Genomic DNA, 27,970 nt, shown 5'->3' with positions numbered 1-27,970 from the left:
TGCAAGTCTCCAGTTCTTTCTTCTTTCTGTCCCACTCGTCTCCATATAAAGATGTCTTGTTTTCAGTAAACTGAAACAGGACAATTGTTTGCCAGTGTAACTGATGAAATATTAAACAAGACTGGTTCTAAGATCAGTCCTTCAGAAGTGATGCTAAGCTCCCCCCAGCCTGACACTTCCCCATTTAACATTACTGTCCTATCTCTAGCAGTTCCATTCTAATTTGTAATTTTTTACTAATTCCCATCTTGTTCAATTTAACGAATAACTTCCCAGTTGATAGTCCATTAAGGCTTTACTGAAATCAGATGGCTAAGATCTATTTCACTTCCTTTGCCAGAAAATCAGTTTTCTTGTCTAAAAAAGATGTCAGATTAGTTCTCTATGCCTTACCTGTATTAAACCCATGTTGTATTTTCCCCATGTTCACTTACCTTGGTTATTCTTTCCTTTAAAATCTTCTAAAGCTTTGCTACTGGTGAGGTTAGAAGAAAGGACTTTTGGTTGCTCTGATAATTTTTTCTTTCTTTAAATATAGGTAAGACATCTATTATTTCTTATTGTTTATCATTCTTGCCTTGCTAGATTTATTTAAACTTGCTACCCCATTTGAATTTTCATATATCAGTTCTTTTCACTATTCTGGATAGAAATGATTTGTTTCCTGACTTTTGCACAATTTGTTTCTTGAGATATGTGTTTGTCCCAACAGTGATAGTTTGTACAATGTAATATCATTGACTTCAATGAAAACAGAAGCATGTATTCATGCAATTTGGGGTTACGTATTGTCTTTAATCTGTACTACAGCCTCACTGTGAAATAGCTTCACTCCTTTTCAGATTGTCTCTTTATGTAGCTGAAGAGTCGTTTGTTGCTTGTTTTAGTGTCTTCTGAAGCAACTCACTTGACTTGGTTTTGGTAGCTGTTGCTCTGCCTCCTTTGCTTTCCTCCTCAGCTGCCTTCCTGGGCTTTAGGAAGGAGCTTTCCTTTGGTGCTGTGGCACTTCTCCCATCGCACGTGAACTCTCTTATGATCCTTGCTAGACTTTTTCTGTCTGTGTGTCTGTTTGACTAGTGAGGCCCGGACACACCACCTCTGAGGTTTTTGTTCTTTCTTAAGATAGGGTCACTGTAAGTATTGCCATCTTTGACTTCAGTCTTCTTCGCCAGCCACATCCTTCAATGTCTCTGCTAGTTGACTTCCCTAACTAGTTCCCTCGCTTTATAGAAGTTGCCCTTTTGAAACCAAGAACTGTGATGGAAAATGCCAGCCTGCCTTTTCTGAGGATTGCATGAACTTCTCTTAATACTTTTATTTAATTTAGAAAGATTCAGCAGGTAATCACATACCTCAAGTTTATTTTTAGGAGCAGTTCTTTTTTTCCTCGTATTTATCAAAAAGAATTCTAGAATAGCACCACCACCTTGCTTCAACTGTTGAATTAACCTCTTAGCTATTGTTTTTAGGAATACCTGGATCTAACATTATTAGTAGCAGCATTTGCTCTCTAACGTATAAAAGGGAAATTGAAGTCTTGTTAATAAACAAATCTCTCTAATAACAGTAAAGAGATCTTCATTCATATTAAGATCCAACTCTGGATGTCTACAGCATGTTGCTAGACAGCAACGTCATGATGGAACCAATGTTAATGTCTGGTCCCCAGATAGTTTCAGCCTAATTTTGATAATCTTCATCCAGCATTTAATTCCCTGGGTGTTGTTTACCTCTCACTCTGGTGAAGCTCTGTGCCTTCAGGTAAGTCCCTCCTGGTTTATATCTCTGAAAGAAGAAACTCAAGCCAGCTAAGTGTCATCTTTATTTAAAGCCTTACAGAGCTGTGCTGTGCTGCTCTTCTGCAGGTAATACGAATGATTTTATTTATTTCCTAATACATGAATTGTAGCTTCCATGGAGAGTTTAGATTTTTCAGTGAAACAATTAAAGCAGTATTTTAATATAAATCTTAGAATGTGTATGATGTACGTGGATATACACAGAGAAATATCAGAGAAGATGATTAAAGGGTGGGCTAGGCTGGAAGTACAAAATGTACTACTTACTATGATTGTCCTAAATGCTCTCATTAAAAACCTCATAAATTCAGAAAGAAGTTCGCATAGTCAGTTTGAAGGAAACATGCATATAAGGTACTCAGATGACTTAAATGCTGTTCACATGTAGATGTGGGTTCACTGAGTGGGCAGCTTTGCAGCAGCTCGAGGTGTCTTCATCCCTTGGCTGTTTGGTGTTGCCCTTTGGCCGAGGGACTGCCATCTCCACAGCAGCTGGAAATTAGGTATCATTTTACTTTTTAGTTGTTTTGGAAGAACCTGTTGTTTCCTTGAAGGCCTATTGAGATGGACTCCTCAAGAGTAAAGCGTGCAGCAGTTTCTGGGGGGTGACAAAAGGAGTCCCAGAGCAGCTGCGTAAGGCTTTGAACAGCCTTTGCAGGCACTGCCTTTCCCTTCCTTCCCCCTCTTTTTTGGCAGAGGTCAAGAGAAGGGGCTTCAGCTTCGTATCATTTTCTGGTGTTCATTGGGATGACCTGCAGGATTATTGGCATCATCCCAAATCTCCACCAGTAAAATGTTAACACCTCTCTATATCCTCATGTCTGTCCTCTCTGTCATGCATTTGCTTCCACAGGGATCTGTTGACTGCATTCAGCCTTGCCACTCTTTAACCTTAAGCACAAGTTTAAGAATTTAGCTACATGTATCATCCTGTGTAAAGGCAAAGATATTAGCAATTGGTGTTTGGTGAGTGATTTTTTCACATCTTGTAATTAAATAAAATCTGTGAATGTTAGTTCACATGAAAAATATATTAGAATGCATGATACTGGCCAGGAGGTCATAGATAAAAAGAATAAAAGAAAAAATTTAGTGTAAGTACTACAGAAAAATGAACTTTACAAGTTGATGGCATTGGTGTTATGACTGAATACAGTTTATCGCAAGTAAATATAAATATGTAAAGATTTAAAACACATATCACAGAAGAGTTTGAGAAGAACTCTCAGCCATTGTTTTTCCTATTTGTTCTCTGAAAATTTCCTCCTTTGGGGATCCTAGCTGTCAGTTCAAAGATAACTCAGGAAAAAAAAAAAAAAAAAACAAGAACCAGACAAAACAGTTTGCTAAAATGTCTTCATTTATAAATAGTGCCAATCTAGGAACAATCCTTTTTTTTTGCTGTAAAATACCATTGTCTTTCTTTTTTCTTTTCTCTCCCCCAAACTGCCGAACCTGGGAATGTCAAGCTTGACAGCCCGGTTTGGGAATGTGTGGCCACAGTCGTACGGCCTGGCCGGCCTCAGTGGATGTGTCTGTGTTCTGCCTGCCCTGTCCGTGTGTCCTGAGTGCACCCCAGTGACAAGTGACCTGCTGCTGCGCGGGTGGTCCAGCCTCCGCATCCATGTTACCCTTCCCTCGGACTTGCGTTGGAAAGCCCAGTGATTTGATATGGTGATGGGTTGCAGTAAGGACACCCGTACGCTAAATTCCAGCTATGCCACTTAGTAAGGCTTTACTGCTAAATAGTGGTGACATTCCTAAAGTGAGTGTTCCCGACTGGAGAGCTGGTTTGAAATAGGTGAGCCCATGAAATGAAAGTGCTTTTTAAGCTATAGACGTGCTGCCTAAGAGTTACGTTTCTTTTGTTCCTCACATCAAAGGTACTACATCAGCCTTATTTCTTCTTTAATTACTACTAAAGAAATAAAATAGCATACCATTGCGGTGAGCAGCTCTGAGCAGGTGGAAGCCTAGTTTAGAGGAATATCTCCATCACTTCCAAGAGAGATCCTACGTATTGTAATACTGCTTATATTGAGTATTCCAGGGGCAGTAAAATATTCTGAAAAGCCAAGACATATATCCAGACCTTGATAAAAGGCATTCATATCTCTACCTAAGCAACAGATGAGATCTGATTGGATCAGATTCATTTAGGTAAGGAATTAATGAGCACGAAGACTAAGTAAAGACTGCCAGATCCGGTTCATTGTTCGCATGGTGCTTTGGGCTGAAAAGTAGCTTTTTTAATGATATGTGATGATGACAGCTTTATTAAAAAAAACCATTGTTTTGGTCCCCGTACAAATACCACAAGTATCAACCCCCCCCAAAATAACTGCATTCTTTTCTTCTCTTAAATTTGCAATTCCTTTTACTCTACATGACTCTATTCTAAATTACTGAGGCTTTCTTCTCTTTGTCACCTAAAATACATTTTTTCTATGTATCAACTATTACCAATAGCCCAGACACATTTTTACTTGTCACTAAACCATCAACATAACACGGAGGGGATAATAGGCTAAATTATCCTTAAGCAATTGCAGTTGTAGCTATTTCATGTCTTATTGCGGTATGTAAATTTGATTCTTTGCTGGGTCCCACAGACATATCTTCATTTTGACTACTGGAAGGCACAGTGGGATAAATGGATTAAAGTAGGAGAACTAGCTCTTAGCATTATTTCTTATCAGTTTTATGGTAATGCCTTCACTGAGCTAGTTGCTGCATATGCACAGAAGACAGAATTCCTCCCCAAAAGTGGTTGCCTAACAGTATTAAACCAAATGTAAAAACAATAGGAGAGGATCAAAGAGCAATGAAAAGGGTAGTAGTAAGGAGATTGTTTGGTCATATACGTTAGCAGTGTGCATAATGGGATGTGACCTTTTAGCAAGGCCGTTTTTGAAAGAACCTTAAAACGAATAGCAGCCACTATTACCAAGAGTGATACAACCTAGACATCGTGGCTGGCTGATTTTAGGAGAGGGAGGCGAGGGTTACAGCAAAAGTAGATCTTGAGAAAGTGTGAAAAGCTAGGAAGGGGAATGATTTTTCATACTCATCCCAGTTAAGTGTTGCAGAGGGGCAGCCTGGAGGAAAAGCACGAGAGAAGTTCAGACATGAGTGCTCCACGTTGCTGTCATGGACAGGATGAAGTGGGGACAACTGAAGTGAGAGAGAGATGGACTAAAATAATGTGTTGCCTGGAGAGAAACACTTTAGATATGAGTGTTCATTTAGGAGGGAAGTTGAAGCCATGGGGACGATCAAATTAACCATGGACAGGATAGGAAGAAAAGCAGAAGAGCCAAGTGATAGCTCTCTGGTGCCCCATAAAAAGAAGAATAAGGGAAGGAAGCAAACCTATGTAATGCATAGCAGAGAGACAGCTAACTCTGGTTCCGTCATATTCATTCTTTGGTGCAGTATGTGTAATATAGTATGTAATATCTTTGGATTAGAGACCTTGTATTTGTTCCTTCTTTGAACATCAAGCATCTTCAATGACGCTCTCTGACAGAAGTACTACGTCTTGATGATAGGTAGTGCAGTGTTCTTCAGCTAGCGGCTTATGGATCACGTTCATCCCACTAGTGCTATCCAGCTGGCTGACGCAGAGGATTACAGGATACATGTTCTTGCCTGCCTGAGACTAGCCTGGGACAGTAATTTTGGATGGCAGCTTCTGTCCACTGGTGATGTTCCCATGCTGCAGTGTGCTCTGGCAGGGAGGGATCCACATCTTCTGCCTCGGCAGATGGCAATACTTATGCAGGGCAAGTTTTGCGACTGCAAGGAGGAAGGAGCGAAGAAATCCAGCATCACCAGTAGCTGGAAAACTGCTCTTCTTCCTTTCATCACTTACTGCCAGCAAAGGGGAGGCCAAGAAGGTGTTGCAGGAGGGTCAGGGAGAGGAGGCTCAACAAGGAGTCAGAATAGGGATCCCCTGGGCATGGAGGAACCCAAGCTGCCTCCTTTCAGCTGCCCAAAATCTGTGGCCTCAAAACTACACTTCTTCCCCTCCTTTCACCCTCACCTCGTGCAACTCTCGCTGACTGCTGTCAGTCCTCTGTGCCATCTCTGATCCAGCTCCGCTGCTGCCACCAAATTGGACTTTGCAGCCTGTGGAGGTAGAGCAAAATAACTCATTCAGTTTTGCCTACATTACTGAATAGCCTCGGGCTGGCTCTGAAGGCAGATGGGTATTTAATTTGACATTCGTGCCTCTGCAATTCTCCTCTGTAAGCTGGAGGAGAGGTTGTAGCACAGTTATGGGGGCCAGCTAGTGCAGGTGAACAACTGCCAATGCTGGAATAATCTCTTGAAGAAGAGTAATATATCAGGTCATATTCCAGATTTCTCTCTGTGGGCTGGTACTGCTCAAGGAAATTAAGCCTAAGAGATAATTTGGCAACAGTCTTATTTTAAATACTGATTAATGACTATTGCTTTTAGCTGTAATGCAGCTCCTGCTCCTCTCGTGTGATATTTTAATATGGCAAAGGAATTATGATTAGCGCGTTTAGGTTTTTTTAATGTTCAGATAGTTAAAATGCCCCATAATAATTGCTGCCTTTAATATTCAGTATAACTATTACAAAGATATAATTGCACTTTGGTGTTGAAGAGAAAAAAACCCAGGATCCTGACAGTTTTGAACACTTCTTTTTCAGTAGCTTAAATCAAATCCTTAAATTTCAAAGTCCTTGGCAGCAAGTTTTAGGAACTTTAATTAAAAAAAAAAATTCTTTCATAAATAAATCAAAGCTGAAAGACTAGAGATCATTAAAGGAGTAGTTCAATAAAAGTAAAAGGTACAGTAGAATATGTACCAAAATAAGTAAATAAAAGCCTCAAAATGAGAAAACAAATCCAAATTCTGTGAGTCTGTAATCTGAGATGTACCTGTGCAGCATACAAAGTACCTCTAAGATTTCTAATCGTTATTCTCATGACATTAAAATATTTTAGCTCTGATTCTGCAATATCTCACACTGCTGAAAGTCAGGACTGATTTTCTAATGGAATTATAGAAAACCAATAAAAATGAGAGCAGGCTGCAGCTCTGCAAATTTGGCTGATACTCGGCAGAAGCAGAAAATGTTTGCGTATTTCTTCCCTTCTTCTGCCTCGCAAGCAATAACCTTGTATGTAGTAGTTTTCATCCTGCTCTGCTTGTAATTCTGTTGCTTTCTCTTCATCATGTCAGGGAAAAAAATAGTCCATTGTGATTTTGTAAGCTGTAAGAGTCAAAAGAGTTTGAATGAAAACCTTTCCTTGAAAAGCATCCCCCCAGACGCTGTGCAGGGCTGCCATGAGGCGTGGGGAGGCATCTCCGCGGCTGGAGTTGCTGTACTCGTGCCGAGGGGCTTGGCAATTTGTTGAAAAGCATTTTTCATGTGCAATCGCCTCTCGCAGGAGTTGTTGCTCTTCCACCCAGCCCCAGCTCTGCCTTGCCTCGGCTGTTGCAGATCGCCGAGCTTGTCCTTGGCCCTGCCTGCTTGCTCTGCACGCCCTGCCGTTGCTCGTGGGTCCATCATGTTGCCAGGTCACCGCATCTCCTCCGTGGACCACCCGTCAGCTCAGCCACAGCCACCCAGTTGCTTGCTTCTCCCCCGCCTCGCATGGGAGCCCACACTGCCTCCTGCGCGGGGAAGAAACTTCCCCTTGAAGTTCCTTAAAGCATTACCTTATCTTCTCTCAGACACCATCGTAAGGTGTCCCTTTGCTGTGATTGCTGCTGGCGGACGTTAGCCTAACAATTCACGAGTCGTGATTTTGGTAAGCTCTTTTCGTTGTATTCTGTTCAGTATATTCTTCTCCCAGCCTTTCCTGGTGTCCTGCTTGACAAAGGCAATCGTAATCTTGCCATTGTTGCACAGCTGTAGAAGTGTTAGTTACTGTCCTTTTAATGTCATTTTTACTAATGGTTTTAGCTGATCGTGTCCACGTTCTGATATACCGCAAGTAGAAAGTGTCCTTTCCTCCAAGCTATAGGTTCTTCTTCAGCCATTATTTCTTCTTTCTGCTCCCCCTCCTCCTTCATAGACCGTAAATAAAGCTAAATATGGATGATTGGCCCTCATCAGCCTCCTGGCATGGTGTTTCCCACTTTGTCAGGAACCCGGAGACCTCACATCTAATTAAACAAGAATTAAGCAAAAATGGAGCGTGTGATTTACCAATAGCATAGCACTGGCTTCTCGTTCCTGTAGGAAGGCACCGTAGAGAGGCAGTAGTGTTGTGTGCATATATGGGGAATTACCTGCAGGAAGGCTGTGGAGCAGTGATGGCTTTCCCTGCTACGTTGCTCAAATAAGAATGAGTGGAGAAAGAGGACATAGCTGAGTCTTTGTCTCCCAGTGCAACCTTCTATATGTGTTTTCCAGCATCGATAGAAGAAGCAGTTTCCTTGAACTCGTTGTCACTGTTGACAGCAGTAACGTATAGGACTGGAGCATGGAGCACGACAAGGTGAGAAGAAAAGCTCTGCTGTCTGGAGAGGAAGTGATGTGCTGTGCAGAACAGCTGTTCCCGCTGCTATTCCCAAGCTGGTGCTGGCGAAGGTGGTAATGGTTTAGCCTGTATAGGGCAGGATAGGTTGGAAGTTACAGGAAAATGGAAAAAAGGCACTATGGGTGTATTCCCATGAGCCTTGTAACTGAAGCGACTAACTCAGCACTTTAAAGTTGAAAGGCTAATATCCTTTGCAGTGAATGGAAGGAGGGGGATGCCTATAGCAGACCCTAATTAGAAGCCTCAATTAAAGAGGTTTAATTCCCCATGTTTTCTTGTGATGATCGATGATCTTATTAATGCATTTTTAAAATGAAAGAAAGTGTCAGACTTCAAGAAGGGTAAAGGGTCGGTGGAAAGCCTGAATATCTGGTAAACGTTCTTTTCTGTTCTTTTTAATCATAATTTGGTGTGCTTTTTTTCTCCCTGTTTCATTATTTTCAGTAAAATGAAGTTGCAGCTTAGCATTAAACTGATATTGCAGAGAACTTCGACTGCATGCTCCTTCTCTTGCAAAGATCTCTGCAATGCAATTTCTTGCATTAATGCATGAACGTTTTGTATATGCTTATTACTCTTTTGAAATGCAGCAAACACTTCCGTAAAGATGTATCCTCCCTCAGTGTCTCAGCTGCTTAAAAATAGAGTGACCAGATATCACTAAAGTCAAGGAGAGAGCTAGAGTATTTTCTCTGAATGTTTGTAAAACAATCATGTAATACCTTTTTGCTCAGAAGAAGGCTTTTAGAGGGCCACCTGCTCTTTCTGGATGTCCCAATGAGCATTATTTTTCGTGAAACACCTTTTTGCCTTGACTGCATAGCTGTGTACTATTAAGAGTGATGGTGTGCCTTCTGCGTACAAAACGTTTGCTGTGCAGAGAAATGTGCAAGTTTCCTAACGGCGACAGACTGGAAAAGAGGGCTGCTAAGAACAAATAGTGTTCTCCATTTGCTGTGGTGGAAAATCCTGTGTATCCATAAACCTTAAAGTGAGCATACGTACCATAGTTTCCATTATGAGGTTGGATCATGTGAGAATTCAAGGTGCTGAAGTGACAATAGATAAATAACTCTGACAGGAGTAAAGATCAGTCTGGGAGAGGACTCTACTTAAATTGCCATTCACGGAGAGATCAGTGGATCACTAGATTAAAAGTTTTGGCCATGTTTGTGGCTAAAAATACATTTTTAAAGCCATTTACATTATGCTTTTTTGAACAGGTACAGTGCTGCCTTTGCTGGCCAAATGTCTTAGCTGTATTTTCTTGTATTTTCGTGTTAATGGGTCTGCTGTATTTTTGAGAGGGAGATTTTTGTGGCGGAGAGGTTTGCACACCCAAATGCAGCTCTCAGTGTGGTTAACTTAGGAAACTTTGCAAATGAACACTTACTTTATTTGAATATGTCTGAATGCATTCTACACAGAAAATCTGCAGGAAATTGCATTCTGGGAAGACTCCTTGTAGAGACATCCAAATATATCTCTTCTGTGTTAAAATATGTCAGAGTTATGTCTGGGAAATCAGTGCCTTACATTAGTTCAATGCTAAATCTTAGCCAAGTGGCTCACCGGTGGCTGACCCCAATATAATTGCACAGAATTTGCAGCAATCAGTTGTTCGCTTGTGCGTCTCCCCTGCACCCTCGTCTCTTCCCTTAACTTTTACAGTTAAATCCTGTCAAACTCATAAATGCCTTTCACACCTTTTTTTTTTTTTTTTTTTTAATCTCTAAGGACTAAACTTCTAGCTGACAGTCTGATAGACTGGATAAGGAAATGCCTACCTGAGCACATTTCTGACAGCCGAACTTGCCTCTGACCAATTAGCAGAGCTTTGTGTAGGTGTCTCTTCGAGGACTGTATAGGCGAAAATCCGCTCAAGATGGTAAATTATCAGTTGCAAACAAATAATGTCTCAGCTTAGTTGGTAATTACCAGTTCCTCCATGACTTTGGTTCCCACAGGGAAAATCGAGAAGGAAGGGCTCGTTAGCCCTTGTGCCAGGTTTAGCATTGATCCCTTTCCTTCTGTCTCCAAAGTTACATCACTCGCAGCGTTTTAGTGATGTACCGTACATGACTGTCTAGTCACCTGGCACTTTTGGTCATTCATGATGCATTTTGAACCCGAGTTACTCAAGTGTATGGAGCATCTCAGCTGTACATAGGATTAACTCCATGGAGACATGGAGACAGGAGCTCATGAAATATTTTCTCTCAGTAAGTATTCCCGTGTTTATTTGTGTGTGTACTTGGGCAATTCTTGCTGTCATGGGTGAGGGGTTTATAGATCCACCATCCTTCAGCTGTTAGCTCAGCTCTCCTGGGGGATACAGCAGCTAACTCTATATACATTACTATTTGCAACGCAGACTGAGAAAGGGTTTCTGCAAACCACCTTCAGCACCGTGACTAGGAGCTAAATGCAAACTATTGAACCTGAGAGAGCAGCATCGAGTCGCTTATAGACGGTCATTTCTTAAACTGTTCTAACAGGAGCTCAAGCAACCGTGAGCAGCCACCCAAACTCAAAACTGCATTTCTCGAAACTCAGGCCTGAAAATTTTTGTCCTCAAAGGATACCTTTAAGCTCATTTGGAATGAACACTGGAGTGTAAATTGGAATGATTCTTTCCATCTGTGTTATTCTTGTACTTTTTGGAAATTATACTGACATTTAAAACATCAGATAAGCCAAGAGGTTTTTCAGCTCTGGTTTCAGAGGTATTTTAGGCTCAATATTCAGGAAAAATATCTACACACAGTGAAATAATATCCCAAGTAACCTGATGAAAGCCCTGTAAGTATCTGTTTGAAAATGAGACTTTAGTATAATGACACTACTACTGTATTAAACTAATTGGGTAGTTAGATAGACATTGCCCGAGAATTTATTACTTTTGTGCATCTCCCCTGCCCCTAGATTTTCCTGTTAGGAAAAACGGAAAACTAAATATTTCTCTAAGAAAGAACAGTCATCCAAAATCCAACGTACGGCCACTGGAATAAAGCAGATAGAAGAGAGAATATTCAGTTTCACTAGGAAAGTGGGATAAAAGATGGCACAATTATAAAAGAAAAATACATATATTATGGGAGATGGCTGAGTGGAATCAGACAATCTGAAGACCAAAGCTCACCTGTTGAACCGAATAAATAATTCAAGAAGTCCCTCGATCCCCAGAGATCCTGGGCTGAATTGGCGATTCGGCTCTCCGGGTCCTTGCCTGCTGATGTGGATCGATATCTGACAGCTCTGCTGCCCCTGTGAAGACAGCTGGGACCTCCCCGGGCTGATCTCAGCAATCTGCATCATTGGGCTTCGCTGGCCTGAGGCAGCCGTAATTTCCTTGCCTCCTGTTATCGTACCAGCTTTCAGAAGTTGCCTCCCACTGACCTGGAGGCCAACTATTTGACATATTTCTCCTGTAAGGGCTTTTGTGCTCTACACCTACAAAGCTGTAAGCTTTGAATAAAGATTCGACCACTAATAAAATACCTAGCAGCAAGCTGACCTTCCTGATATGAAAAAAAAAAAGTGATAACACAGTAAGGGTAGCAGTGTTCAAGGCACGAAGATGTCCGCAGGGGTTAAGTCCTACTGACACTCAGATTCCTGCTATCTGCTTGCTTTTGAAAGTATGATTAAAGTTCCTGAGGTGCCTTGGGGCACTAGCATTTTAGCTTAAAATTTTTCCTAATGTACATATTTAATAGCCTTATCTGTGCAGAGAAATGTACTGCGGTCTACGGAGAGTTAGGTCAGACAGTGCAGGCTGGTCCCTGCCTTTCTTCCCACTTCCAGGACACCTTGGCAGTGTCCCTGGCTCCAAGCTGCTGTATTCCACCACCGCGAATCTCGTGCTGACGGGTCAAATGCTGCTGGAGAATCAGCCCCTATATATCAGACCCGATTGCAATATGTGTTTTTGTGTTACTATGCCAGGTGGTGTATTGAAGAAGGGGCGGGAGAAGAAAAGGAGTGTATTATTGTGAAAGAGCAGAAGACACGGGGAGACCCTGGCTTCTTTTTCAGACTCTGTCATGTAATGAGGAATGTTCAAAACCGGGAAACGCTGCAGGGAAATAAGGGACACGTACGAGGTGGCCGTTACGTCGCGGGTGATAATCTGCGAGGTTCTGAGTGAAGCCGACCGGTCTAATCTTCTTAGGTTTGTCTGAGAGAAGGATAAAAAACAGTTACCTGGTATTGAGATACGTGTTTGGAGTTTGTGGGAAAATGTAAACATCTTGTATTGCCAGTGTCTCTGTCAGCTTTGAGGAGCTACAGTGGACTGAGAGAATGGGCAAAGAGGGAGTTAAGGAAAAATGTGGAAGATCCTAGGAACAAATGCTGGTCCGATTAAGGGGAAATATTGAACTTAGTTGCGTAAATCAGTTCAGTGGTTCTTTGCAGTTTCTGATCTATAGAACTGCCCAAGGCAGCAGAGCTAAGTGTAAATGAGTTAAATATGTTGATATAAAACTGAATGGTGTAACAAACATCCGATTCAAGCAAGTAGCGTTCTGGTTTGATGGCGTGTTCCCATTCTCCATCAAAGTCTGGGCAGTCTTTGACATCTCTACGTTACACTTCATGAGCTCGAGCAGAGCGCCGTTGTGCAGCCAACCTGCGCCAAACCTTGCGCGGTCAACGCAAGCCGTGCCGTCCCGGCCAACGGCAGCGCGTGCTGCGGTCGATGCAAGCCGTACCGCCCGGCCGTGCTGCACAGACTCGGCCCCTGAGCTCCTGCAAGTCGAGGCTGACGGCCCCTCACTTAGCCCCGCGTCCGTGTTTGTTCTGCCCGGGCGCCCGCTGCGGCGGCAGCCTCACCCGCGGCGAATTTAAATGGGATTTTAAGAAGAAAACAATCCGGAAAGGGAAATACGGCAGGGAAGAGTCTGAACGCTCAGCTGTCAAACGGCTCGGAGAGAAAGGAGCAAGATAACCTCCTGTAAGCATGAGTCTGAGGGGGCTAATTCCCCACAAAAGCACACGCTCTTATCATCAGAATTGTTAAAAAGGCCAGCTGCTACGTGCTGTAAGTAAGCGTGACCGTGTGCATTGCTGCACGCAGCCCAGATAAGCTTATCTTGCTGCATCCCGGTTTGTTTTCCCTCTTCCAGAGCTCCCGTTACGTACACCTTTGCGAGAGACCATGGGGCCCCTCTTTCTAACCTGCTTTTTTCGAGTCTCCCATAATTCTTCCCCGTATTTACCCCATGAGGGGTATTTACCCACCGCGGCACCTAACCTCATTCTCAGGAGGTCTGAAAAGCTGCGCCGCCCCGGTTCTGAAATGCGGGAAGAAGGTGGAGAAGTCCGCTAAGATGCATTGCTCAAAAGGGGATGAAGGAAAATGTCCCTGAGAAAAGACTGCTGCAGTTGCCCCAAGTGGAGCAGTGGCAAGCTCGTGTCCCGTGGCTGCCGTTCACCCGGGCGGGCTAGTCCGGACTCCGGCGCCGGGAGTCAGCGGGGGAGCCGGGGCGTCCAGACCCAATCCTGCTATCGCTGGGATAAGTCTGAACTGGTTTAGGTTCGCTGGCGTCCAGCGTTCGCCTGGGTTAAAAGTCAGCCGTTGTCCTCGATAGCCGTTACTCTCCGTATTTGAAAAGGAGAATGTGTTGCCTCAGGCTTGTATTTCTCTCCTGTTTGTAATGCCTTTTGGTTTTTATTAAGAGTAATGTTTCTGTGTCTGAATAGACACAAGCACAAATATCAGTGTTAATCATTTGGGGTTTTTTTCCATCTCCCTCATGCACAAGAGGGAGTTTGTTTGGCACTTTTCCTCTCCGAAAATTTTTGTTGGTATAAGAGAAGGTAACAGAAGGCAGCATGATTATTCTGCCTTACTAACTGAAATAATTAAAAAAAAATTAATTATTATTCCTGCCAAATGCAGTGGAGTTTTCAGTGATCTAACATGGATATTTCTCCATACCCATCTTAAAAAATGTGGTATGAGTCTGTCCTTCTCCACAGCCCAGCTCTGTCAACATCTGGCCATTAAAAATGTTGTTTGCAAACTGTCTGACGCCTATGTGATAAACACTGAAAGGGATTTAATGTCACACTTAAGTATTTTAAATGAAACTTGGAGTGAGCAATTACTTAACTTGCTGTCGAGTCTTCATCCCCTAGTTATTTATCAGCCCAAATGAAAAGGCAGTGAAATGCCGTGGATTGTTTCCCGTTCGGCGTGCATTGGTATGGATGGCTCGTTTGCACAGCAGCCTGCTGCTTCGGTCGGGCCGGGAGCAGCGCAGAGATGCACGTGGCTGGAGCTCGCGCGCGGCTCTGCCGCTGCCCCGCGCGAGGTTTCCCTATCAAGCTGATGAAGCTTGACTCGAGCGCCCGTGCGGTCCGTTGGAAGCAAATGGGTTTCCAAAAATGATTCTGTAATAAGCTTAAAGCAGCTGTGGGAGTGTCGCCTGTTGTTCACGCTTAGAGCGAAAGACGATGCTAAAGTCAGCATTAAGCTGACAGGTGGAAAGTATGGGAATGTTCAGCTTTTTAATACTGTGTATTTTCGGGGTATTGCGATCGCGGTAGGAGTCGTCTCGTGTGATGGGGAAGCTCTTCCGGACTCCTCAAAGGCACAGAGGGACGGCTGAGGCGGAGCCCAGCGGGACGCCCCGTGCTTTCTATCGCCGGCCTCATCCGTATTGTGCTTGGTATCGTGCCTTGCCGAGTGTTTGTCAAACACAGTGAGCCTCTTCTGCTCGTGTTTTGCTTTGTGTTTGCCTTTCCTTTACCGCTTCCCATGTCACTGGCAGTATTCCTTGTTAGTGCCTTTCTCCGGTTTTCACTGAAATGTATTTCTGCACAGCGAATACGTGTCCTTCTTTTCTCACGCTCACTCACTTCTTCTCTGTTTTCCTCTCTCGTGTCATTCCTATCAATCGACCTGTATTTATTCTTAGTGATTTCCATGTGTATGTGTGTTACATACCTATGCCAGGTGTCTGACCCTCAGGATGGACAGCGATGCCTGGCTGGGTGGGGAGGTGACGGTAGCGATGAAGGACAGCAGGAGCACGTGGCTCGGTCAGAGGCAAAGCAAAGACCTGGAAACCTTTATCCAGGGGCAGGAAGGTCCAGCTTATGTTTTCCAAGTATGCTGTCCATTTTACCCACTCCAGAGTTACAGCAGAGAAGTGGAAGTAGTCATTGGTGAACAGATGCAGCCAAGAAAGCGTTTGTTTTATTTTTATCATTGCTTTTCCGTTTTCTTTCTCCAGCCTGCATGCTGCTGGCAACATCATGACCTAGCTAGAAAGTTTATTATCTCTGCTCAGTTCCAGCTCCTGTCTTGGTCACAATTTAGTAGCTGGAGATAATGCAGTAGAGAAAGTACCGTCTTCGTCATGGACTCGGGGTTTATGGGGTGATATATGGACTGGCAGAACTCCAATGCACTGCCGATCTATAATGTAGAAGTGGCTTGTTGACAGCCTCTTAAAATGCATGTAAAATCCACACAGACATAGTTTCTCCCTTTGACTTTAATGTACAGTTTATATTCTAGATAGGTAGTATGGGTTAATAAATGTGGTGCTCCCTTAATGATTAATGCCTGATTTAGGAGTCGTCTGTGGAGTTAGGGATTCATGGATTCTAAGACCAGAAGTAGACCGTGACAATAATCTGCTTTGACCTCTTGTATAACATAAGCTACTGACTTTGTAGTCAAATCCCTAGCTATCTGTTGAGTTGGAGTAGATTTGTAGAAAGGCACCCACCTTGGCTTACAGAGCTGAAGGAGAATTTACCCTGGATGAGCTTATCCAGTAAATAGTTACTGGATGATTTACCTAGTAAATAATTTCTTTCATGATTAAAATGTACTCCTTTTTAGATACCTTCAATAAGAATTTGTTCAACCACGGCTTCCAGCCTTGGGAACATATATTTGCATCTGCTAGCTTTAATAGACATCTTCTAAGAGAGATCTTCTCTGTACTTTCCCCAAAGTGATTGAGTCTCCTCTTTACCACCTCTCACCTGAACCAAAAGGTGGGACTTTTTAGCATGTTGTTGTAAGACCAGTTTTTCAGGCCCTGAATTATTTTTCTGGGTTTCCTTTAGCCACTCTGTTGTTATCACTGTTATTTTTGAAATGAGGAACAAGAACTGTAGGCACAGTTATAATAGTGCTATTAATATTTAATACAATGTTAATTCCACTGCCCTGCGTCTGGGTGAGGTAGAAGAGAGGCACTGATTTCGCGTGCAGTCCTGCAGCCTGTGGTTTAGTCAAGGAAGGAGTAAATTAGTCAGCGCGGTGCTCAGGGAGGCTGCAGATTGTTTCAAGGCCCGGGAAAATCCTTTTAAAGCCAGCTCAGGTATTTTTCTGCTACTCTGCATCTAGAGTGATATGGCAGAGTTGCTTTTTTTTTGACTCAACATTGCTATTTTACGTGACAGCGATACCATGCTTCGTTGGCAGCTCTGCCGTTGTGTAGATTGTCAGTAATTATACTGATGTTTTAAATGTTTGCTGATTGCATCACTCACCAGCTTTTCCCTGATTTTGCTTGGGGCTGCGATAAATGGCTGGTGTCGTAGGACCAGGAGCCAGGGTAGGAGTGCCGCAGGCCCTGATCTGGTTTTTGCCCATCGCACCGGTTGCTCCTGAACAGCTGATGTTTTCCTGTCTGAAAAAGCAACAGTGGAAATTCCACAATTCACTGAGGCAATTTGCTTCCCGTCTGCTTAATCTTCCTGTCGTCTGTTGACTCTCAGCTGGTTCAAATCCTTCAATTTTCTTTTTAAGGTTTGGTGCATCTGAACGTGGTACCCATAGCTGACATGTTACTTAGTGTTTTACAAAGTGAAAAACTTTGTACACTTTACAAAGTGTAAAACACTGTAAAACTTTTTACGACATCGTGATATTCTTGAATCATGTCCACTTTATGATTCCTTACAATTTCTAGATGCTGGGCGCTGGAACTGCTGAGAGGCCAGTTATCTCCCACCCTGTGTTGGCACTATCAGTCTTGCTTAAGTGTAGTTCTCTTCTTCTCTGTATTAAATTTCAGCCCATATTTTTCAGTATGTTTCTCCAATTTTTAAAAATCATACTGAGTTCTCTTCGTGTTCTCCCGTTGCCTTGCTGTCCCTCCCACCTTGGTCGCAGCTGCAGATTCGGTGAGAACCATTTCAATCCGTCAGCCCAATATTAATGAAAATATGGAATACGATTGGATGCAGAACTTAAAACTCTGTAGAGCCATGCATGAGGTTTCTTGCCTCTTTTACACTACTAACTACTTTCCGAGTATGGCTTTCCAATATGTTTTGTACTTACCATGTATTAGATTCAACCAGACCATATTTCCTTCGCCTGAGAGTTAGTGTCAAAAAGTTACTAAAGTCAACATAGTACCTACCATTTCATCCCTATCCACAGCATCTATTATCCGGTTATAGAAGAATATCAGAATGATTTCCCACAGTTTGTTCTTGCAAAATCCATGTTGCCTGTTACTCGTCTCATTATTTTCCAGGTGCTTATAGATAATTTCTGTATTAAAATATTTTTCAAATAATAAAATTTTATCTGGCTGCTTTGCAATTCGCTGGATACTTTCTCCCCTTTCCTCTGGGTGCGTTCTCCGTAAGTCCCAGCTCTCTTACATTGCATCATTTGAAGAACGCAGTGTCTTGCCACACAACATCATTTTTAAATAACCCCATTTACCCAGAAGTTGTCAAGCTTCTGTCCAAATTTGCCCTCCTTGTTGGCCAAACTTTACAAGCTAATGCTCATCATACAGGTTTTGGCTTGCCTTCCTTTCATTTCCTACCCTTCTGTTTCTGGTCTCTGCCTTTGAAGTTTTTCCTCTCCCTCTGCTACAGGCTTTCTGAGTGAATGCTTTCCTTTAGACAGTTTGCGTTGTCCTTAAACGACTGTTTCCTCTAATTTGTACCACATCCTATTTGCTCTGTTGCATTATTTATTTTTCTGAAAGGTTTAGGTGGAGTGGTTTGTATGCAAGACACATTGCAAAGCACAGTTGGGTTGTATAATTGTGATACGCATTTACCGTCTACTTTCTTCTTTTATGTACTGTTTTGGGAGATGGCCTTTTTCGCTGTGTTACTTCCGGAAGCACAAAGATGTAAAGACAGCGCTTCGGGGAATGGCAGAGGTGTAAGAACTGCTTCATCACTCCTGCCCTGACATATCCTCCCCGAAATCCCCGGCAGGGCTTTGGAAGGCTGGTGGTTGTGTTGTTCCTGGGTACATCACCCACAGGTACCCCAACAAGTAAGGATTTTTGTGTTTTAGTAGAGTCCCAACATTCAGACTTCCGAAAACTCCTTAAAACCAAGGCACGGGGTAAGCAGAAGTGTGTTCCAGTGGCTGATGTTTCTAGAGCATGGACGTGTGCGTTTGGAGTTGGGCAGTCATTCCTGGTCAGATTTAATCCAGAAATATCTATTTGCTATTTATATAGCTTATCAATAACCAGCAATATTTATGTACACCATTGATGTACATTTTAAATAAATAGCTACTGCAGCAAAAATTTGACAAGAACAGTATTTATTTTTTCTTTGTAAACACTTGGATATACTTCTAAATATTCACGTGTTCCTTGCTAGAGGATGGCTGGGCTCTTGGGCTTAAATCTTCTCTGTCCGAATCTACCTACAAGAACAGTGAAGAAAAACTTCAGAATTTCTGACTCTGCAGCAGTGAGATCACGGCTACCTGCCCATCTTTTCGGTCTGAATCTGTCTATTCAGAAACCCGAATTCAATTAGCTTGGCAGGAGGGTGGCCGCTCACCGGCGGTGCTACGAGGTCTGCGTTACCTGTAATTAGCAGAGGAAATTGCTCAAGTCAGTGCTATGTCTCATTGCAGTACAAACATCTGCCTGTCTTGGCAATAAGACAGTTATCATGAATACGCTATGCAGCAGACTGTCAAATACGCTGGCTGCTGGAGTAACCTGCTCTTCTAAGAGAGATTTTGCAGCTCCAGTTAATAATGAGGCTGTGGCTGATCGTTTCTAGCTCCAGTGCTGTACGTGCGATCACGCCTGGATTGGCGTCTGTCCTGCTCTCGGTATGAGCAGGGTTGCAGCTTTCTGTCTTTCTCGTGGCTGATGAGGAGGAATCAGACCTGCCACCAAGTGCGCTGGGGGGAGAATGACGATCTCGTACTAATGAAACAATTAAGGCTGCAAGTTGGCTTCCATTTCTGTTCCTGCTTTTGCAGCCTAAAACGGGACCATTTCTTGCTGTGAATGCAGGAAGCCCCAGGAGCAGTTTGCAGCTCTCTTGGCTTCAAGCCTTTGGCACAGTCGCATGGATGCGTATTTCCAAAAGCGTCTAACTTCCAACCGTCTGTCACTTCCCAGTCTCTTCTGTTTCTCGACTTCAGTGCTATCAATCAAATTGTTCCTTTCAGTGAACCAGTTTTAAATCTCACATGGAAAAACTGCGTCAGTCAAAGATCACACTATGTAAGGACGAAAGTATGAGTGCTCTGCAAGGCCGTAATTTGTTCTCATTAAAGATATGAAAATGACCTGGCAAAATATTAGTTTTAACTTTTTAGACCTTGAGACGGTTTAAAATCTCTTTTAAAAGAAAGACCAGGGCTGAAACTTTGTCTCTGAGGCATCATTTTTAACTTAGCAGTAAGTTCTGATTGTTTTTTCTTTAGATTGCCTGTTGTATAGATGCCTACAAAGAAAGTGCTTCTTTGGGACTGTTTGCGTTTAGTACCAGCATTTGTTTCATTTCGTGTGACAGATGCCTTGGCTTTTGGATCTAGTAATCACTTGCTCATATCCCGTTGGGGCAGAGTGTTGACCTCCCGAAAAGCTGTTGTTTGGTTTAGGAGAACAGGCTTGCTGCGCGGCAGGATGACGTGGTGGCCAAGTCGCCGAGGGACGCCGGTGGGTCGTGTGTGTTTCCCGGGGGCTCGGCCAGCTCTGGGCGTCCAGGGCACATCTGTGCACGTGTTTCGTTTTGAGCACCGTTCGGATGAGTGGAGTGGGGATGGTGTGCTGCCCAGGCTGCCTTAACGAAAGGTGATTTCGTGATGCTCCCTTTGGCGTGCTGTTTGAGAGAGACTTTCTTGGGGCTGCAGGACAATTTGATACAGACTTAACTAGTGCTGCTGCTGCACCGCTGATGGACCCCGGGAGATTCCTGGTGTAAACTGCCTGCACTGCTTCTCTGTAGGATGTGCATGTGCTATATGCCCACGTTATTGAATTTTTATCATTTAATTATTTTTCCTTAATGAAATCTATTTTGCGTTATTGATTAGTATTCATGGAGATGGTGTTCCAGCTGATAAAGCACAGCTGGCTCTGTTCTGCCTGACATACATGCTGCATTTAATCTACAGACTTCACAAAAGATAGTGCCACCCAATTAAGATTTAAATGTCTAAAAGCCTTTAATATCTGTTGTGATTGATATTCTGTAATTGTGGGGTTTCTTACTAGATTTCAAGTTAAGCTTCATAGATTTTTTTTTTTCTTCTAAGGCTTTGCTCTTGAGACACTCTCACGAAATCCAGAGGATAGCTCAATGAGCTCTGCTTCATTCTTCAGCGTAGGCCTGCTTTTCATTCACTCATGAATATATGTCTGATTTCTACTTAGAGGGATTTTTTTTCTGAAAGATGGGGAAATCCAAGAATCGAATACAACCTTACATTGTAGCAATTTTATTTTAAGCAGAATTTCTGCTTATTTCTCAATATTATCATACAGCAGCTCAACTAATGAATATATAATTTTCTTTCCTTTCTGCTTGTCATGCCCTGCTATCATGGACATCTACGAAGGCTCAGGTTGGTGTTGCAGTCTGTCTTCATCTTATTGTTCTCATTTAGTAAAAAGGGGCTTCGATGTTCATCAATCAGCCTTTTCCCTCTCCTCTCCTTAAAACTAGATCCAACATTATTACTGCATAACAGATTCATCCAGAGAGGTGCCACATTCATTTGTTACTCCTGAAACTATCCTTCAGCTTCAGCAAAATGTGCTGTTTCAAAAACAGGACATTGATTTATTTATATCAGCTTAAATTTGCCCTGCTTGCCTTGCTCTGTGTCAGGGAGAAAGCGGCCGCTACAGTATCTGGAGCTTCTGGAATCAGCAAAAAAGCTCACCAGAGCTCTCCCTAATGGCTTGCTGCCTTCGCTTAGACCTGCGTGTTTGACAACATAGTAAAATGGTATTTGGACCTATCTGTTGTCTAGATTCAATATTTTCCTGATGGTGAAGCAACATAATTGGAAAAATAAAACAGAAAGTCAAGCCGTAGGAACTGGTGATTTGTAATTTTGTTAGCATATCCCTGATTCACACTTCAAAATTTGCATTTCCCCGTATAATTCTAAGACAAAATTGTCCTGCCTAAATATTTCAGATGGAAATACATGGTATCTGGGAGATATCTGTGCTCAACTCCCCAAGGGGTGAGGAATGGAGTTACGATAAACTCTTGGGTGCAGTTTTTTGTTTACCAGTCTTCTCATTTACTGCATTAGTCACGCTGTAAATACCAAAACCACCGCTGTTTGCAGACCTGCCCGTATCCCACAGTAAGCTCATGCGGCATCGGAGGCGTTGTCCTTCCCGCGGCTGCCGATGCGCTTTAGGGCTCTAACTTCTGCTGCTAGTTAGAGAGGTGGAATTTAGTGAGATGAGCAATATTTTCTCCCATGTGTTTTCACATTTAATTACACCAGCTTCTGTCTTTACTCTCCAGTGAAGGATGTTCACTCTTTACCGTATTACAAGTCAGTATTTTTAATGCCTGCACCAAATTTACGGAAGATAAAGGCACTTAGCACTAGTAAATACGAATTAGTAAACCCTACCGAGCGACACGCTAGCTCAGTAAGGGTTAGCTGTAATGGCTGTGGTTCTGCAGAGCTCACTTCAATTAACTTTTTAAACAAGACGTTTTCCATTCATTGCACTTAAGAATTTGAAAAACACAGGTATCTGTCTTTGCATATTTAATTAGCCATTAGAAGAAAATAAGAGATTTACTAGGAGACCGGTGCTTTTAAAGTCCGACAAAAAGACTAGATGTGGTAAAAGCATCTAAAGAACGTGGTGAGCCGATGTTGAGCATCCAGGTGTCTTTGTATCAAGGATGTACTGTTGCTTTCCTAATGTCTCCTCTCTTCTGTTTTCTTATTGCGAAGCCAGAATTTTACACTGTAGCATTAGGTCTGCTTCCTTTTCTAATGGCATCATCCTGAAATGTCTTCATCTAAACTTTTCAGTGTCTGATTTAAAGCTGCGATGACGTTGCGTTAGTGCAAGATAGAGGGTATTCCCAGATCCGGTCCCCTGCTCCCTGAGGGCTCCCTCTCCAGCCTGTAATAAATCGCTTAAGTCTTCATCCTCGGTTTTCTCATGTGTAAATTAGGATTACAGTTGAGCTGTTTTCAGGGTTAGGTTATAAATAGATAATCAAGAGCCGGGGAGACTTCATAGGATCCGTAATTGTTTTTACCCTCCTTACTCAGAGAAGAGCTTTCTTTTTTTGGCAGTGTTTTTGAAACCTGTCACCAGGGCTAGTCATTTAGAGGGATTTTGAAGCGGCTGTTCCAGTGTTTCTGGGCTTCAGTACTACCCAGCGGGCAGAGGCTGGGAACGTATATTTGTATCCTTCTGCATTATGATAGGAAGTGTTGTTGCCCTGACTCTCAATTCATACTTTGTGCTTAGACATTAGGATAAAATTGATCCCATCTTTTTCTCAGCTGGAAAGTTTTAGCCAATTTTAGGTTTTCTCTGAACCTGGTTCAACACCAGTGAATGCTTTCATAACCTTATCAAAGTCCTAATTGATTTTCTATTTTCCTTACCACGAAGGAGGTCAAAAATAGTAACCTCCTTTTGATTCAGGTATAAATGAAAACTGAAAGTGCTGAGTTTGTTTCACTAAGATTTATGCAATTATATTATCTGCTAGAGGCATGAAAAAATCCAGGAATTCCAGTATTTTCACAAATCTTATCACATGCTGATCCATTCAAAATTTTCCACCATAAATCATTATAAAACTGTATCTTTCAACTTTGGTGACTAGAGTCCAAATACCTTAAAAAAAAAAAAAAAAGCCTAAAAATTAATTGTTCAGTCAGTTTTAATACTGATGAGCAGTTAGCATATTTGTAGCAGTGGTGATCAATACATAAACTGTAATGAAATAGAATCAATTTTATTTTAAAGAGCATTATAATGTTGAAATTTTAATGAGGTTATTTCTGTGATGCAGTATTTGTTCATATAGAAGTACTTGTCCTTCAGATGCATAGCAAATTTTGTAAAGCTTTTAAGTGCATGCTTAGCTCTACCAAATCAATTAAACATGTGCTTAAGTAATTACCAAAGTACGTACTCCATTTTGAATTCAGTTTTAAAGAATTGAATAAAAGAAACTTATTATCAGAAAATGCATGTGTTGGATTAAATGGAATGCAAATGCAGTTTTAGGTAGAGCATTACAAGAATTACTCACCTAACAGAAGGGTAGAACAGCACCTAACAACCAAAAAAGAGACTTGGACTAACTGGATGGAGTCAGTGGAGATGTCAAATCTGAAGGCAGTCATGGTGGAAGCAGATCCTCGCTATCTGTCTCCCACACCTGCGATGGACAGATAGGAGCACAGCTGTATTTCACGACGTGCTCTAGATCCAGTCCTGCTGGGCTGCTTGCGAGGGAAGTGCTGGCTATAGCCCAGCTTTCAAAAAGTCACGGGCGTACGCCGTGCCAGGAGGAGAGGGCCGGTTTTGCACAGTGAGGTCCCACCGTTGCCTCCTCTTGAAGTCCAGATATGCAAGAAAGATGGAAGTGGGTGTGCAAGAGCATTAAAAGTGGACAAACTGCTGGCAAGTCTCAGTAGGAATGTTTTAATATCTAAGCTTGAATTTCTTTTCCAGCAAGCATCTTTGCAAATCAGAGCAAATCAGCCCTTTTTGGCATATACAGTTCTCCAGAGTTATTCATGGTGGTCTCCATAGTTTAAAAGTAGGTTGTTATTTCTTTGGTTCTGGTTGTTTCAATGTATTCAGTCTAATGTAGCCTTGGTATAAGGGCAGCGATGTGAAATGAACTTATGTTAGAAATGAATTCAGCCCATTTTTATTAGAAATGAATAGCACAGAGTTTGTCCTCAGGGTCTCAGGCAACAACTACAGTGATCTGTTTGGTTGTTCTAATATAATAAGCAGATATTGACTTTAGTTGAGGTGAATACCAAGATTTACTGACTTGAAAGCTAAAATATCGACTGAGGGAAAGCCAGAGTCAATATTTACCTTGAGGGACAATAAATCTTGATGTTCACTGAAATATGAAGTCACTGATTTTCAGAAATGTTGAACACCCACGGTTGTAGTTTAAGTGGAGGTGCTCATCAGAAAACCCAAACATCTACCTGCAGCATAGCTATGAATTTCTTCTAATGGGTCAGGTCAGTTGAGCAAGTGCATTTGTTGTTATGTGTCTCCTGGAAGGTTAGTGTTGTTCCTGACCTACGTGTGAATAAATAAATTGTAGAATGTTATACATCACATGAAAGCTTTCTGGTGGTTAGGTATTTGGACTTTTCGCTAAAATGTAAGTATCAGCTGTTAAAGAGAAAATAAATAGATTAGTGTTTGTATATCTCGTTTAAGTAACTGTTAACTTGAAGCTGCCTTAGCAAGGACTCTGAGTTTGCACTGGAGTGAATGGGAGCTGGCTTCTTTTTTTAGGACAAACCTATAGCAGGTTTGTCTCTTAAAAATCGCTGTTGTCTTTCTTTCCTTTATTTAGAACTGGACCCATCAACTTGATTTTAGGATTCAGACGTTAATGTACTCCAGATTAATTTTGGTTCGTAATGAAGAATATTTCCATTTCAGTTCTAAAAAGCACTTTTTGTTCTAGTCTAAATTTAATTTTCTGTCCTTTCTTCATTCTTCAAAATGTTATTAGTACTTTCAGAAGATTTACAGTCTTTCCGTGTAAGCTACAAAGACTAGGAGTGATACAGTGTTCCCATGAAAGTCAATGGTAAAACTCCCGGTGGCTTCAGCCAGGCAGGATGTCACCCCCTTAGGAACAGGCATATTTATGGTATCTTGCATCATCTAGCCCAAGAAACAGCCTGTGAATATATATAAAAATTAAGGAAAGCAGTTGATTTTTCTAAGGTGCTAAAAGTGTCTTGATTGTGTTTATTTCTTGGAAGCGTTACAGATGAGGCGCTAAGTCCCGTGAGGAGCAGGGCCAGGCTGGCCTCTGGAGGCACTAAGGTCTGCTGCTCCGCAGAGATCAGGTGTCATGAGTTTACAGCACGTTCCTACCTCCTGGGCAGCGCAGAAGAGCTGTGATGAGGCCCGCTAGCCAAGCCGTCATCTTCTTTAGTTTGTGTTGGATGGCGCGGTCTGAAGGATTTTGTACATATGCAGTCATTGAGGACGTTTAGGGAGGGTTGAGCGTTAAGCAGGTTATTTTCAAAGGCACTGTTGCCTTTGTGCAGCTTGTGCTTGGACCGAGAACTGGCGGAGCTGGATGAGAGGCTTCGTTGCCCGCTGCGGGGAGCGGGCAGGCGGCACGTGGCGGGGACCGTGCCAGGAGGACGCAGGGCGCGGGTCTGACCCGCAGGGGCCGGGGGGCCTGTCACAGCCCTTTCCCAGCTCAGGCTTGTGGTTTCCTGGCTTGGATGAGGAGCGTGGACACCACGGCACGCTCCAGCATGTATCTGCATCCCGACAGGGCGCTGCCACGGACCGGGGAGAGGGGAAGCGCTCCCAGCTCCCCCTGCTTAGAGGTGCCCGAAGAACGGCAAGGCTTAGCCAAAATCTGTTGAAAATGCAAAACTAAGAACATCATCTGTTTGACCTTCTTAAGCAACACAGCTGTTAGCAAAAGATATGAATGAAAGGCTTTAAGGCTCTGTAAAAAAAGAGGAACAAGAACTGATTGGAAACAAATGATGGCTAGCCAGGAGAGAGGAACGGGAGGAAAACACCGGGCGGCAGAAGAGAGGAACGCGAGCCAGATCACCAGATTTTTAAAGGCAAAGACGGAGTCACAAATTATATTCACAGCTTCTAAACAGATGAAAAATGCACATCCACGCAGCGTTTCACTGATGGAAATCCAGCATCTGTTTCAGACTCCCATTTAAAGCAGAGCTTTCCAGTATTTGCGCTAGAGGAAACTGCGTGTCCCAGTGACACGCGGCAGCTGCTGACGCCCTTCTGGTGTCTTCAGAGCAGGGGCAGAGATGGCATTGCTTGGCCTTGAAATGGGGCAGGGGTGAGAGGCTGTTCAAAAAAGTGATGTGGCTTATTCGTAACAATTATCTTTTGATGGCCAATATAACCGGGGAATTGTGACCGAATTTCCTCTGCTAGATCTTAGCTCCTTGGCACCGTATCCCTCCCCAGTGCTGCCTGCTTTCTGGTGCAGGAGGGCGTCCCGCCAGGTAAGTACCGCATGGCGTTTTGACCCCCGAAATGCAGCTGTGGTAAATTCCTGATATTGGTGGTCTGCTGCTTCTGGATGCGTGCCACCAGCGGTGTGGGCTCAGGAGGCTCAGAGAGGGCCACAGGTTTAGTCCCGATGTGTTTGGGGATCATTAGCTAAAAAACAAGTCTTTTCTCTCTTTGTGTGGTATTAGTGAGCTGGGCTGCACCGCCGACGAGCGGGGCCACTCGATCGCCCTGGGAACTGGTCCTATTTCTGTCCTGCACAGATCCCTGCGCCTCGTTTTGTTAGGAGCAGCACCTCGGCGTGAAGAAACCGTTCGCTCGTGGTGACCGCGCGATGGGCAATACGGTCTCTCCAAGACCTTGGCGCGGGCACAACTAGCGCACAAGAGACCCCTCTCCACTGCGGTGGGACGCTCGCTGCATCGCAGGTGGTCGCCATGCGGGTTTCCTCCCTTTGGCCTCACAAGCTCTGCACGTTCTCCAGGTGTTTGCACGCAGGTCCTGAGGAAGGATTTGTGCTCGATAGCAGCCTACTCGTGGGGAAAAAACGTCCCGGCCACCGAAGCCCGGTGCCACCGCTGTGTTCTGCAGCCCCGTAAGGATCTGGGGTTGCTTGCTTCCTTGGCTACCTCTTGTTATAAATCATGTGCTTTATTGACGGTGACTTGTCCCTGGGCCACCAGGAAGGCGGTGGTGGTGGAGGAGGACTCTCGCAGGGCGCCGTGCGTGTGTTCAGTGCAGCGCGGTGCCCTCCGTAAAAAGCGACGGAGAGCACCGTGTCTTCGAATCGGCCTCTGCAGACAACCTGGATTCAAAATAAATAACTTTTATTCGTTTCTGTAACAGAACTATCTATGGATTCATTAGTTCAGTCATAAAAATCTGCTAGTGTAACGTTTCTCAGTGTGTTGCTTCTAACGGCTCGAGTATCTGTCACCTTTTAAAAATGCTTATCAAGCTTCGGGCTGTATTTTTCTCTCCGCATAGATACTACAGTTCAGGTGAATATACAATACTGTTTGCCTGGGAGATGCGTTAGAGATAAGTCACTTGTAGGGAAAAAACATTTACAGGTTTTGTATATAAAAAAGAAATTTGTAGGATGCATAAAATTTTGTTCTTTTACAGTAAATGACTTAAATGAAGATGTTAAAA

The 27,970-nt window shown here is 43.1% G+C and overlaps 1 protein-coding gene across 2 annotated transcripts in view; it reads left to right on the top strand.

Moving 5' to 3' along the window:
• Positions 1-27,970, top strand: part of THSD7B (thrombospondin type 1 domain containing 7B) — a 329,723-nt gene that overhangs the window by 266,026 nt on the left and 35,727 nt on the right. The window lies entirely within an intron of this gene.

Source organism: Dromaius novaehollandiae, chromosome 7, assembly GCF_036370855.1.
Source record: "Dromaius novaehollandiae isolate bDroNov1 chromosome 7, bDroNov1.hap1, whole genome shotgun sequence".
Taxonomy (NCBI): Eukaryota; Metazoa; Chordata; class Aves; order Casuariiformes; family Dromaiidae; genus Dromaius; species Dromaius novaehollandiae.
The sequence above is the reverse complement of the archived record's forward strand: the minus strand, read 5'-3'. Positions and strand labels throughout refer to the sequence as shown.